Source organism: Salvia hispanica, chromosome 5, assembly GCF_029641045.1.
Source record: "Salvia hispanica isolate PSC_SH4W2 chromosome 5, Shi_PSC_v1, whole genome shotgun sequence".
NCBI classification, from domain to species: domain Eukaryota; kingdom Viridiplantae; phylum Streptophyta; class Magnoliopsida; order Lamiales; family Lamiaceae; genus Salvia; species Salvia hispanica.
The window spans coordinates 42085124-42098307 of NC_142696.1; the positions used below are offsets into that span (position 1 = coordinate 42085124).

The 13184-nt window shown below is 35.2% G+C and overlaps 1 long non-coding RNA gene across 1 annotated transcript; it reads right to left on the reverse strand.

Moving 5' to 3' along the window:
- Positions 1-7870: 7870 nt before the first annotated feature.
- Positions 7871-10860, reverse strand: LOC125190444 (uncharacterized). Its single transcript, XR_007170915.1, has 2 exons — positions 10645-10860; positions 7871-8337 (listed from the first exon to the last, which is right to left on the reverse strand). It is a non-coding gene; the product is annotated as an uncharacterized LOC125190444 (long non-coding RNA).
- Between the last annotated feature and the right edge of the window lie 2324 nt (positions 10861-13184).

Below are 13184 nucleotides of genomic sequence, written 5' to 3' on the forward strand. Positions count from 1 at the left end.
AGGAAATTTCCAAGGAGATAAACCCCTGGGATAATAGCCAAAGTAACTCGTTAAGAACGAAGTAGGTATGCCAGTCTTAACGAATATTAAAGACATGGTAAAAACTCCCCAAACGGAGCAAACATGTAGCGAAATTGAACATGAAAAAATCTCATTCTTGCAAGAAAGAACTTGTCATATACATGCTTGCAAATAACAAGAGTTGACAGGAGTTCCAAGAAGAATACGACATTCATTAAAGACGAGGTATAGAAAAACGAGCTTAGTTCTGAAGACAAACAACTCTAGAATGCGATGTGATTGGGCTTGCGAAGTCAAATTAATGCTCGTACGAATGATGAGTAAGAAAATTTGTTGTCAATCGACATATCTGAAAATACAAGAGCAAAGCTCGTGCTCATGAAAACTGGAAGTGAATAGCGATCTGATGTACCCAAGACAAGAAGTGGCACATTGATTTGCAGTGCAAGTAGCTCAAGGTATCTGAGAGCAAATATCTAACCATGATCTTTGAACTGAAATCAAGTCACACTTTTCATAGAAAGAGGGAAGTTTTGGTCACCCTGCTTTGGAAAAATCGCAGGTCGATCAAGAGTGTTAAACAGACAGGAAGGCACTTCCGTTAAGCATATTCAAAGAAAGAGATTTTCTGGAAATCCAAGTAAGTACTGCTGATTAAAATCGTTTATTTCATCCACGTGGTGGGAACATCTAGAGTCCCTCGAAGGTACTCGAAAGGAATCGAATTGATGTATGAAAATTCATGTTAGGGAAGTCATCAACTATAGCCACTACACTGTGTGATCTAACGTCAACAAACTAAGTTCACACCTCAAATCTAACGTTTCTATAGGGTCTCACGAAACGTGATGGAATCGATGCTCTCTTTTGGATCTAGTCGAGTGTCATAGCCACAATGAGGATCTATCTTGTGCTATTCCCTTATAGGATCGTTCCTCATTTTCCTTTTCAACATTTGCCCCTCTTGTGCTCTCGTGCACTGGGCGTCGGCTCTTCTCGCGCAAAAAGTCATGTCACCGTGGATCTCGCTTTCGTGCCTAACACTGTCTAGCATCGTCTTAAAATTGTTGCTTAGGAAAGCAATTATAGGATTTATAGTTCATCTTTCGTTGTCTCATTTTGAGATACACAGTTCTAGGAAACTCTTCCTCACTCTAGGTTCTTTCATTCTTGACTAGGAGAATCTCTTGTCATACTTTGTCTCGGTTATCTCAAAATTCACTTCTGTAACTTCCAACTTGGTTGAACGTCTTGGAGTGATGATCGAGTCGATTACTTGGAATGATCTAGCGAACAAGTCTAGATCTTGACTAAAGAAAAGTTTGGATCTCAGAGCAGGAAAGAAACTGAGGCTCTGATACCACTCTGTCATGACCCTATTTTGCTAAGGATAGCGAAAACGGGTAAACCGCGACTAATAAGAGGGATTTAAGAAACGGGGAAAGAAAAGGGGAAAGAACTTGAGAATATTCCCAAAGGCCAAGTCGATTCATATCATAGCATAGAAGACAAATGTACCATTACATGGTTTTAGAACTAGAATAAATATTACATCAATAAATCAAAGTTTGATGGTGATATTCTAAGATGTCTCACTTTACAAAAGAGCAGCGGAATAAGTCCATACTAGGCGACTTCGTGTATGAAGACATGAATCGAGAAAAGATCCACTGGATTATTTAGTAGCATCAACTCCGATCTTTTCTCCATCCTCTTGACGTTCAACCTGCACATTTATAAATACATGCAGGGCTGAGTACAGGAGTACTCAGTGGACACATGCCGAAAACAAAACATACAATATATAGTTGCCATCCATCCACAGTATCGCACAGGGGTTTTTCTTAAAAGGCCCGAGCATACTAAATTCTTTTTGAGCTAAAAGTCCGACTGCAGTCTAAGTTCTTTTGAATCCTCGCCTCATCTGAGAATCGTGTACCGTGAAGGTGGCAACCTTCAGCGGACACATCGCCGGCCAACCGCTGATGGCTCACGGCTCGCGTGCACGTTATTCCGAACAGGATTTGCGGTCCTATTGGGAACCGAATTCGTTAAACTCGGGCGCATCGCCAAAACCCGCGGGCTACAACCCCAACAGATAGGCCTCAAAACAAACATTTTATGGCATGACAACAACTTTAAAATAATCACTGCTTCATTTTGAGAAAAGAGGATTTTTCATAATTTCACAAGTATTTGCTTTATATCCACACTATAGTGCTGGATATTAAAAGAAAGCCCACCTGATATGCTTATGTCTCAACTCAAATACTCGCTTTGGCCTCACTCGCCCTTGAGCAATTTATCCCTTGAAAATAAATAGCGTAGTACGCTAATTAATACTTGACCTAATTTTCTTTAGAAAGAATGCATGCATCCTATTGGATAGCACCTATATCCCAGTCTCGTCTTATAGGATTTTTTCTTAATCCTACCTCGGATTCACTACTCTGCAGAGTTTATTTATTCTCTTTATTAACTTTGGAGAAATTCTATTTTCTCTAAACAAATACTCGGCCCTTATTTACAAGATTAGGAATTCTTGGAAAGTCTCTTCTAAAATTCTTTTCTTCGGATTTTTCTTAAGGCCGCCCATGGCGTCGCGGGGCGACGCCGGTCGACTTTCGCGTCTCCCACTTTAATACTTTCCTTCTTCGGAATCTAAATATTAGGAAATTAATTTGTCAACCTTCGAGCTCCAACTCGATATTTTTCCATCTTCGGAAACTTAGTTATTTCTTCGGGAATTAATTAATTGAGCTCCAACTCAAGTCCTTAAATTAATCCCATCCAACTTCTCATAATTTAATTGGCCCAACTCTCAAAATTTCTTTTATTTCCAACTCCATCGGCCCATTTAATATTTAGAGCCCAATCACTTGATTAATTAACTTGGCCCAGAACCATAGCCTATTCCTTAAATAAATAATACTTGGGCCCAACTCTTAAAATTTAATTAAATGGACTTAGCCTTAGAACTAAATTTGGTCCAGCAACTTCATTTACCTTAGGCCCAAGTAGTGACCCATTTACTTAATTAATTCAAAAACCCAACAGAATAAAGTGCCCATTGTGAATTCCATCACCTCACTTTCCCATTCCAAATCAAAATCCATAATTCAATGAATGAGAGGCTGCGCCTCCTACTCCCTTCTCCGAAAAAATCTTCGTCTCTCCGGCAAATCACCGCCTCTTCGCGTCGCCGGAGCTACACCGGCTCCGCCTTCTCTCTCGAGTTCTCACCTCGTCTCCTTTCCTCTCGGTGGGATCGCGCCTCACCTGCGTCGCCGGGCGAACTCGCCTCAGCGTTCTCCGATGAGCGCTCTCCATCCAGCGTCGACATCCTCGGCGAACCCGGCAGTAGAGAGGAGGCATCGCCTCCTTCTCCCTCTCTCAGCCGCGGCTTGCAGCTGCTCCGCGGAAGCTTTCGGACTCCGTCGACGCTTGCTCATCGCCCGACAGCTCTACCATCACTCCTCACTCCAAAGCTAAGTCCCCAATCCATTAGCCCCTTTTTAGCTTGAGTTACCAAAGCTTTGATCTTGGGCAGATTGGTGATTGTTGGTATTTCGTATGATTCTTGTTGGTGTAATTAAATCCCATGATCTAAATCTTTGGGAGCCTACTGGAATTGATCTTTATTGTCTCTACTTTGAAGCTTAAACATGGTTATGCTTGAACAATTATTTGCGGGTACATTCTACTTGTCACTTCTTTCTCGGCAGTGACTACGCTAACTGATTGTTGGCCCTATTCTATGTTCTCTATGTTCTTGCTATCATGATGCAAGGTTTTGGTTGTTGTGTTACCTAAGTTTGATGAATCCTCTCGGATGAGGACCGATGTCCTGCCTCAGAATCTCCTCCTTGCTCCTCCTCCCTTCCTTGCTGTATTCCTTGACTTTATGTGAATTTGGGGTGTCGATTTTGCGGGGAGGAGAAAAGAGATGAGGCTGCTTATATAGTGCTCTACTCTTGGTTGTTTGTGCTTGAGACTTGGAGGCAAAGACTCCTATTTTGGGGCTGCCAGCTCTACCTCTTTTGAGCTTCATGTTCATGTTATTCTTACTACTTTGGTGTATGTATGGTTGTCTCTCTTGGCTGTTTCCTCAGCCTTGATCGATGGGAAAACAAGAATCTTGCTCATGTCTATATTGGGCTTGTGTAGAGGCTCATTCTACCATGCTAATTTGTCTTGATTCCTCATTGATGCTAGTTGAGATGTGCCAAAAAGGGGTTGATCTCAAGCTCTACTATTTCCCTTTCTTAAATGAGCTTGTGCCTCCCTTCCTTTTTATTTGTGAGTCATCTTCTAACCCCTATTCTTGTGTTAATTTGCAGGTAGATGTATCTCCAACATTCTAGTATATCTTATTCCTCAAATATTTATCTAGTAAAAGCATAACCTTTACTTTTATCCTTGAACACATAAACTTTCTTGCATTTTATTTCTTCCAACGAAAGTACTTAGATTACCCCAAAGTCGAAAATTACAACGATAACAATGATTACACGACTTCTAGAAGGAATTTAATTAAGCTACTAAATCCGATTTATCTCGAAAGAAGGGAACGAAATTCCGGGACGTCACACTTTCACGGTTTCTTCAGTGATTGACGAAGTGTGAGTGGTGGAGAAGGAAACAACTTCGGTTGATGTGTGTGGTGAAGATCTAGGGTTTAGTGTGTGAGACCTTTCTGTGTGAGTTTGTGTTCGAGGTGTCCAGTTCCTGTGTGGTGGAGTTCTGTGGTGTTGGTATCTGCAGTGAGAGGTTGATCTCTGGTCAGATTTCAATGGTGCTCCCTTGGAATGGTTTCTGGTAGAATAGATATGGTTATTGGCGGGTTTCTGAGCCATTGTTCGATCTATTCAGTTTCTCTCTTGTTTCTTGTATTAACTGGATTGTGCATGTATCTTTTGATCCGAGAGGATCTTATTTGTTATTGCTAATCCGTTTATTCAGTGTGCAGGCTTCTTAGGAGAACTTTATTGATACTTCAAGAACCATAGTTTAGCCTATTGACTATAGTTGTAATAGTTGAAGTTCCTTGGTTGTAATCTTGATAACTCAACAAAATCAGTCGCGTGGTTAGAGTTTGACTGAGCTCTCCTAATGAAGAATAAATAGATCTTGATAAATAGTGAATCCGCATATAATCTGATCCCTGCATCATATGAATTTTGGTTTGGGATTATTTAATCAGTTCTCAAAGGGTAGGGTCACAGTCTTGTTTCATTTTTCATATCCTCTTAAATCTCCAAAGCCCAATTATAAAGCCCAATATAAATATGGGTAATTTACTATTGTATCCTATACTGACTGATAGTCCCAAGTAATTTTATTTTTTTTTAATATTGATAAACAATATATGTTTATGAAACTCTATGATTTGGATCTTTAAAGTCCCTGTCTACTTTGTGGGGAATCTTAATGTTCAACTTGCAATGAATTAGCGTATAATGCCAATCAATAACATAGGAATTATGTCAATCGAGAAAACCTATAAAATATCGATACTTAATTGTAATTAAATTTAATAAACTCCATGTTTAATTGAGATGCTTCCACTACCGTATATTCTATTTTTGAAAGTAATGAATTTGTATTAGAGTAAATTGATAATATCAAAAAATTTAAATTGGAATAAAATGTTCAAACCGAAAAGAAGGTGAGCTAGTAATAGGAAAATAGTTGAAAGTTTGAAACTATAAACAATAACAACCAACAAAAAAATTATCCAAATTCAATACAGAAACAAGAAAACCGAAGCAAAAAGAATGACACATAAGCGCGTTATACACAAATCATTTGTGGGTTCGTCTTTCTAAAAATGAAATGTGGAACATACAAGTACTGCAAGCTATAAGTATTGGGCTTCACCTATCAAGTAATACTACAACTATAAAACTGGTGTCCAACGAAACAAACAAATGCTCCCTCCGTCCCAAAATATTATAACCCCTTCTTTTGGACACAAGAATTTAGGAAATGTTGTTAAGTGGTGTAAATGGAGTTGATAGTAAAGTAAACTTTTACCATAAATAAAAATGTTTTGGGACACCCTGATGCACTTTTTATTAGCATTTAAAATTCCTGCAAGTATACAGGGTAGATCTAGTATAGCTAAAGGTTAGTACCGGGATATCGAACACGGGGAATATAATTGCAACTGACTATCATGTACTAAGCGTCAAATACTATCTAGAGAAACAAGAGTTTAGGTGTGAGATTTATAAAACTAGACATGATGTAAAACAATAAAAGTAAATAAGATAGAACTAGGCAAATAGAGGAATTTCAAGGATAATGATTTCACTAACTCTTTAGTTATTCTAATTAGTTCTACGTTCATCCGACTCAAGTTTTACCACGATCTCTCCCTATCATGCATCAATACTCATGTCACAATTATTGTATGAACATATAAGATAAATCAATCAAAGCTATCACCGATCAAAGATTGACAATAATCAAGATAACGGCCAATTAGTCGAACAAAAGTTCAAGAAAAATCAAGTGGAAACGAGTTCTGAACATTAAACATAAAAAGAATTACTTAAAAGTCAAATACTATCAAACCTCAAAATTCTATTGTTTAGCAATCCATGACAGATGAACTAAAACAATAATTAAAGTACGAGACATGAAATAAACAAACAAAACCCAAGGATGAATCTTGAAGTCTCCATGCTCCTCTTGCCTTGCTTCAATCTCCAAGAATGGTGACGGAATGATGGATGAGGAATTTGGGTTGGAGAATGGAGGGGGAGCCATGAAGGCTCCTCTTTTGGGGGCTATGCAAGGGTTAAAATCTACGAATGAGGTTATGAGGTATATATAGGCTTGAGAAGGATTTAGATTTGGTAATAAGTGTCCTCCAAGCATTAGGAAATATGTAATTTTCGTTCCCTATAGTAGAAGGAAAAGATTTGGCTTCACAAGGTAAGATCTTCTTTCCTTCTTCAATTTTCCGCCTAGACTGCAGCTGACAGCTTTGCGCGAATTTGGTAGAACGGAAATAACTCTCTCCACATAACTCTTATTGAGGTGATTCTTGTACCACCTTATAGCTCTTTTCAAGAAGAAGAGAATGGTGTGTAGAACGCTCCGATCGGACTTCAGGATCGCCGGCAAATTGAGTTTAAAGACAGTTGTCGCACGCTGCATTTTTGTGGCGGGCTGCCGCACCTTGGCCTACGGTCGCCGCGCGTAGTCCAGTAGCTTCTGACTTCTTGTGGCAGTCGCCACGCACTTCCCGGCGGTCTTTGTCACCGCTAAGCGCCGGCAGTCGCCGAAAGTGTTGTTGCGGTCGCCGGAGAAGCTTCAGATTTCCTACTTCGCGTTTTTACTCCCTTTTTAGGCTCAAATATGCACATTTCTCACAAAACATGTCAAAATACCAAAATAGATAATATATGCAAATAATGGACATGTAATGCAACTTTGACATTAAAAACGGACCACGAAATGGCCTTAAAATAGTGCAAAATGCGAGCGTATTACATCCCAAAAAGGAATAAGGGTCTAATATCTTGGGACGGAGGGATTACTAGTATTTAAGTAATTTAAAAACTAAGAAGAAGAAAAACTCACAAATACATAAACAAAGCTAGCCAAAGCCACAAGTACTTCTTGTCAATTTTTAAATATGTCTTATGTTGCGTTATTTGACAATATTAAGTAATTTAAAAGCAAAGATAATTTAGCTAATTTACCAGAATAACGCCTAAGATTGGGAAATGTCACGCATGTGTGTGTAATCAAGGGTTTCCTCCTCATTTTGATCTATCCCTGTCTAGTTCTGGATCTAAATCTAAAATCTGTCAAAACACTTGATTCTGGTACAAGGTTCATGAAGATGGTATTCATTACTTTCTTGAGTTTCTCAACAGTGTGTACAAGCTATTTAAAGGAGATTATATTCAATTATAACTATTCAACTGACAGTAGCTAACATCTTAACTTCTTCTACAACTTCTGTTTTCAGCTTTGTTATTTCAACCTTCCTTCATTCTCCTTCGAGTTCTCATCTACCATCGCCTCTTCCATCTTTCCCACATCTCTTCCACATTACCATAACCATCCATTCTATAATTCAAAGATGACCCTTGTAATCAAGCCAAGGCAAGTGTGATTTAGGCATGAGCAATCCAACTGCTTTTCGTATTGATTTTTCAATTCAACTCACATAAGTACTCATGGCATAATGTTCTTCGTCGATCCACCTTTTCCAATAATGTAAATCGATTGTGATAATCAAAGACCTTACATGTTTGTGTTATGCTCCTTAATTTCACCATTGGATCGAAAAAGATCCTAAGACAAAACGAACTAAATAAATGAAGCATCAAAAATTCTCACGATGAGCCAAATGATTGATCGAATTGGCTTCTTGACAAATTAGGCCCAAATTGATAAAAGTCATTCCAATATTGCACTTGGAATATTAGACCCAAATTGATAAAATCATATCAATGTTTAGTGTGGAAGAAAAACCTAACAAATCCTTTCATTATTCGGATGATATATTTTAATTCTTTTCTAGATCGAATTATTTTGAATTTCTGTTTTCTGCTTATTTGTGAGAAGTTGGATTAGGTCTAACAAACATTACCTAGTTTTGTTTAACGAAAAAGTCAAAAACTAGTTATATATGTGGCAATGAACTGTATTTTGCGTATTGATATAAAACAATAATCTACAGTGCAAAAATATATTAAGCACAATTGCACAAAGAAAAGGAAACAAAGACAATTGGACACTATAATGTTGTGTGTCAATTATTAAGAATATAACAGCGCAACTTGGTTGTGATATCTACCTGACTTACGAATAATGATTTGAAAAAGTTATAAAACGTAGACGTAATATATATCAGCTTTTTAGTACCCTCCTCTTCATTGCTTAAATTAAAAATAGAAACATTCTATTTTAGAAATTAAAAGTTCTTTTTCTCTATAAGATGAGACTCATTTTTCACTAACACATTTTTTTTCTTTCTATCTTAATTATTTTTATTGTATCAATTTTATATTAAAACGTGTCGCTCCAAAACTTCCTATTTTTAAAAATGGGAGGAATATAATTAGAGAAACAAAATATAGAACCTATTAACGTGGAGTACTAATTAGTACTATATGTATATTCACATTTTTGGTTCAATTATAAGAAACTTGTAAGTTCATAATTAGAGAAACAAAACAGACACATAATTATTTCATCATTTCATGTGTTAAAACACACACACACACACACACACACAATTTCATGTTTAAAATCGATCATAGAAAAGCCTTAATAACTTTGCACAAAATACATCTCGATCCTATTTCAGATCAATCAAAATATATGAACTAAATTGATTTCTAATTGATGGAATGAGGAAGGTTTCTATTTTATACTTTCCCGTACACGGTATACAGCATACAATATGATTAAATCATTAAATGACATCACTGAATCTTAATAAAAAAGTCGAGATTTTAGCTGACTGGGAGAAATTAATTCTGTTGGCATTATAGGATATTCTTAGCATTCTAAAATGCGTAACACAATTTCTGACTTATGTTTTGGATAAATATATACATACGCCCGATTGTCTCTAGACTCTACGTGGAGCACGACGCCTTCCCCCAATCAATAAAATGAGACATTAAATTTTCTTTTTTTATGTCATGGAAAACTATGATACAGAATGAAATACACAAAACATACTAGACTTGATTTGCTACCTATTAATAAAATTCGATTCATTATGTTTTAACACAGTTAACATTTAAGATTAATATCATATCATATGCATAGAATTGGAACCGTACATAAACAATTAAACATACATATAGGATAACGAGAAGGGGAAAACATATTCTACTTCTTTGTTTGTCTATTGTGTTATGTAAACATACTTATTTATTAAGGATTTGAGAAGGTGACCTACTACTAAATTAAATTTAAATACAAAACTATATATTTTTTTTAAACGATCAAGTATAAAAAATTAAAATGTCTAATAAAACCTTTCCGAACACAATGATCAAGTTAAACAATTAAAATGTCTAATAAAACCTTTCCGAACACAATTTCATAACAATTTTCGCTTTAATCATATTACATATTACTGATGTTCCCAAACTATATATTAATCACTATCAATATCTAACAAAGAACAAGAAAAGAAAATAAAACATAAAACAGAACATACAAATAAACAATTGAAAATGTGAAATTAATAGTGAAAGCTCTTGGGCAACCAAATTAAATGCAAGAAACAAGTATTACAAATATGTATTTTCTTAGAATGAGATATTTCAGTTTTCATGTTTGAAAAATGGCTTCCTCCACTCAATTTTCTAGTAGTATATATTAAGCACACACAAAATATTGCATAGTAGTACTATAAATTAAATTTGCCTAAATTTAGTCATCGGAGGTAACATGAGCAAAATAGAACATGATATTGGCACGGCTCAATCAAACTAAAGAACCCAAATTCTTGGGAGATTTGATTTGATTGAGTCGTTCCAACACCATAACTAGCCAGTCACCGCCCAACAAAATAATCAATACAAAAAATGAAAATAAAACAGAAAAAATTGAGGTGATTTCTAATACTTAAATTGTTACCTCCACTGCATCTAGATGCAACATATTCATTGCATCTCATCAGAAATTAGATTTTGAAGAAGGATCTTCTCCCCCCCAGAAACCCTAATTATAAACACTGAAAAAAGAGGATATTTGAGAAATTAGTTGTGTGTGTGTATGTGTGTTATCATCAAAAGAAAAAGGCGAGAAATATGGCAGATGAAAATATTGGCCTTCGCCTGATTTTGATCAAAGATATATACAAAGAAAAGGGTTTATCATTATTAGGACTTCAAATGAAAACATATATAGTGGTTGATGACATTTTTGCAATGACAAAAATTATGTCACTTTCTCCGGAAATTTCAAAGAAAATCCATTAACTACTTTAGGTGACTTGCCAGCTTGGACAACCAACTTTGTACCATTGTTAAATCATCATTAGCATCATCATTATGTCATAGACTTAATCGGAATCTAAAACAAGAATTTCAAAAAAGTTTTGGACAAAATGCTTGTCTAAGAATAATCAATGCCTGATTTTCTTTTGTAGCATATTATTATGGAGCAATACTAGCTACAAGAGGTATGATTTTTGTAATATGTATATGTATGTATATATCTTCACTTTCAGAATAATTTTAAATATTCTCCTGAAAAGTTGTAGTATTTTAATAGTATCAAGTTATTTTGGGTAGCCATATAACAATCCAACTGAATGTTTATATTTTGGATAGTACTTAAGCATTTTGGACAAGTACTACTGTCATTTTTATATCCCATACCTACAATTGGATAACATTTTGATAGCCTAAATAAACCTCATATGTGCTTCTAGTAGTCTATATATATAAGTACTGGTTTCTATCTCTTAGTGCAATTGTAGTTTTTAAATTTTATTGAGGATAAATTGTTTGCATGACTCTGAGGCTTTTTATAGTCAATTAGTCATGATAAATGAAGTACGTTTAAACTTCTATATCAAACAATAAAATAAAACAAAATAATAGTGAAACTTGTTTAATTAGCAAGAAGTGATAGTAACACATAAGAAAAAAATTAAAGGGAAATATTACTTATAAAAGAAAAAATACTATTAACATTATTAATAATAAATAGTACTAGCAATCATCTAGGAAGAGCTGTAATCAAGTTGGCGGAGGATACGTTACAACAGTATTATTATACCTTTAAGAGAATTATTGTAAAGTTTCGACATCATTATGACCATTTCAGTTAACGTACTAACATTTTTCCAAATAACTAGATTCTAATATGGTAGATAAAACTATATTTGAAGTGAAATGTAGCTTTAAAATGCCTAAGTGGTTGGCCAATCAACATTAAAGACAAGAAGAAAACAAAGATTCCCCAATATATTACAAACATATTTGCATTACTCTGTTGCCCCATTTGCTACATAAAAGTATATCCTAATAAATGGAATCGAATAAAAGAGCGTCTGCACACGCTTTCATTTCAATTTAATATATTGAACTTATAGACTTAGGTCCGAAAATATACCTAACTTTTGAGAAACACAAAAGGTTAGAGAAAGGGTCAATTGCACGAGCACACCACGGCAGGTCGTGCCGGCTGCTATTAATTTTAATTATAATATTTTATTTGAGGTTTGATCATATAGTATTTATTATTATTATTATTATTCTAAAAGAAGAAAATATTTACTTTTTAAGCGATCGCTCAATAAAAAGTTTCGGATCGATTTATTATATATATATATAGGGATGTATTCAAATCCTTTTCATATCTTTTGTCCTTTTACCTTCTTAATCCTAGCCCCACGATTTTGTCATCTGACGGTTAGATTAATGTCATGTGTCATTTAATAATACACATTTTCATTCTAATAATGCACAGCGGCTAATAATGCAACATTATAGACTAATAATGCACATTTTCATTCTAATAATGCACAGCGGCTAATAATGCAATATTATAGACTAATAATGCATTGATCACGACCATCCAATTTAAGGATCCAAGGGCTGAGATTAAGAAGGAAATAGGACACTTAGGGTGCAAAGGAGCCTAACGCACCTCTATATATATATATATATATATATATATATATATAGGGGAGCACTAGGTGCCCCCTTATTTAGAGTCACGACGTACATCCAATCTGGTGCTGCCATGTGGCACAAAACATGCAATATTTTAAACACAAAAATGCAATCTAGTTGTACATGCATTTTCGCATATTGCATTTTTGTTGTATGTAAATTGCATTTTATAGTGTTGAGTTTTGCATTTTCACATAAATTGCATTTTTTTATTGTTAAGTTTTGCATTTTCACATATAAAAATGCAATCCGTCTATATATAAAATGCAATTTAAACAGTCAATATCTAAAATGCAAAACTTAACAATAAAAAATGCAATCTGCATATAACAAAAATGCAATCTGTCAAAATTCATTTATAGCTTCTACAAATGCGTATTGCATTTTTCTGTATACAATATTGCATTTTTCGTGCCATGTGACAGCACGTGGTTGGATGTACGTTGTAACTTTAAAATTAGTTGTTATACTAGTACACCCCTATATATATAT